The sequence below is a fragment of the Penaeus chinensis genome, chromosome 30 (genome assembly GCF_019202785.1).
Source record: "Penaeus chinensis breed Huanghai No. 1 chromosome 30, ASM1920278v2, whole genome shotgun sequence".
Classification (NCBI taxonomy): Eukaryota; Metazoa; Arthropoda; class Malacostraca; order Decapoda; family Penaeidae; genus Penaeus; species Penaeus chinensis.
The window spans coordinates 25655713-25658212 of NC_061848.1; the positions used below are offsets into that span (position 1 = coordinate 25655713).

The window sequence follows — 2500 nt, forward strand, 5'->3', positions numbered from 1 at the left end:
AGGGAGGGGAAAAGAGAAGGCTCAGAGAAAAAGGGAGATGGATAAAGGAGCGAAGGGGGTGGAGGAGTTTCAAGAGGAAGAGGAGGGAAATATGAGGGGAGGGGAAGGTGTGTGTGTGTGTGTGTGTGTGTGTGTGTGTGTGTGTGTGTGTGTGTGTGTGTGTGTGTGTGTGTGTGTGTGTGTGTGTATTTATATATGTGTATATATATGTTTATATATATATATATATATATATACATATATATATATATATATATATATATATATATATATATATATATATGTATATATACATATATATCTATACTTACATATATATATGTATATACGTGTATATTAATATATATATGTATTCATATTTATGTATATATACATATATATATATATAGGTAGATAGATAAATTGATAGATAGATATATATATATACATACACGGACACATATATATGTACATGTATGTGTACGTAAATATGTAAATGTATATATGTGCGTGTGTGTCTTTGTGTGTGTGTATGTGTGTTTATGTGTGTGTGTTTGTGTGTGTGTGTGTGCGTGTGCGTGTGTGTCTATGTATATGTATATATATATGTACATATTTATATGTATATATTAAAAAAAAAAAAAAAAAAAAAAAAAAAAAATATATATATATATATATATATATATATATACATATATATATATATATATATATATATATATATATATATATATATATATATATATGTATATGTATACACACAAATATATGTGGTGCTTGTGTGTGGGTGTGTTTATATAAGTATTATATAATAAAAACGTACATATACTGTGTGTATTTATGTAATATGATAGTTAATAAAGTTTTTGAATTGGAATTGATATCAAAGGATTCCCAAAGATATTTTGAAATGTATTTATCTTTGTCTCAGAAGAGTGTTTTGCCATAGAATAATATTTTGAAAATGAAAGTTTTTAGTATCGACATCATAAATCAGGTTTGGTTACAGTACGGTGTCTAATTGAATCTTTTTCACATATATACACTGAAGAGTTGGAGCAATGGTGTATAGTATTGTCGATAAAAAAGAAAAAGAAAAGAAAAAAATCATATGCAAATTTCAGGGAATGGGTGTTTTTTTTTTTTTAAATACATCTATATTTTTTGTTTTGCTTTTTAATATGCAAAACATATATAATTGTGAGGATATTATATATTTAGTTACTAAATATTACCTGAAATTCCAATCTAAGACTCGAAGATTGTACAGAAAGTGATCGTCAGGTTTTGGAATGTGAAATATTTGACAGTCAGGAACGCAATAATATGCAAAAAAAAAATACAATATATGACTAAAGTAATCAACGGCGGCAAGGGCATTTCTGAAACGCACTGTGACGACAAGGTAAGTTTGAGATAAAAGATGGAAGGGAGGAGTGAGGGAGAAGAGAGAGGCCGCCTTTGAGAGCAGCGACAAGAAAGCCCGAAATTAGGAACTGAACTGAGACAGCGCGACTTCACTGCAGCGAAGAATCCCCCTTAAGAATACAGAAAATCCCCAATGTCATGGGGAAAGAGACGAGTGTGGACGAGCGGTGGGCTGGGGGAGTCTCCTTGGCGGCAGAAAGGTCTAGCACAGCCCATGATGGCGGGAGAGCCAGACAGACAAGCTGGAAAGAAGAATGGGGCAAAACTGGCGTGGGAATTGCTAGCGACGTGCGAATCAGGTCAACAGAGGTCGGAAACAGCAAGTGGCAGTCAACTGGGAGTAAAAACAGCGCCAGCAAAGGGCTAGATTGTCACAGATGGTGGCCAGGAGATCGACAGCGAACAGATGGTGACAGCGGTGTTTATCGAGAACAGGTGGCAAGGTTACCTGACGTGAAGGGCCACCTGCTGGTGCCATAACGAGTCTCGCGGCTTCTACACACGCCTTCTCTTTGCCTTGCCCTCGGTTGTGAAGCTGGCCGATCAAAGCGATGTTACCGTAATTGCGTATTTGCGACGATATGAGCAGAGAACGCGAGGGCTCGAGGGTAGGCCCAGATATTCATTCACAAGGGGAGTGTGTGGGGGGGAGGGGGCCGCGGGGCCACCGTTTGACATGCAGACCACGTGCTTTCTGGATGCCATCTACCCTGTCAGAATATGTATAGACACATTTCCATTACTCTCTTTTTCCAGCTGGGAAGGCCCTCCGCTGCCGTTCTGGCGACGTTTTGCAGTATGCCCTCTTCCGTTGCAGGTGGTGGGCGGCCTGTAGACGGTTTTTGAGCCTCGGCGTGGCCAGAAGTGGGCGTTGTGAGGAGGGGCGGATCGCAGAGAGGCCACGCCCCGCGCACTTCGAGAGCGCGGATTGGCCGGCGCGGGCGAGGCAGCGGGGCCGGCCGGGTCGGCGATGGGCCGCCAGCCAGTTGTTGGTCTCCAGCTGGCGCGTCAACACGGGACCGTGAACACGAGGATGATGATGTTGTCAGTGGTGTGGTGTGAGGTAGATAGTGTAGTGATCAGTGGTCAGGTG

The 2500-nt window shown here is 40.2% G+C and overlaps 1 protein-coding gene across 1 annotated transcript in view; it reads left to right on the forward strand.

Moving 5' to 3' along the window:
* Positions 1 to 2193: 2193 nt before the first annotated feature.
* LOC125041167 overlaps positions 2194 to 2500 on the forward strand; it is a 203795-nt gene continuing 203488 nt past the window's right edge. The window contains exon 1 of the mRNA XM_047635980.1: positions 2194 to 2500. This exon is cut by the window's right edge and continues 590 nt beyond it. The gene's annotated coding sequence lies outside the window, so the exon portion shown is untranslated.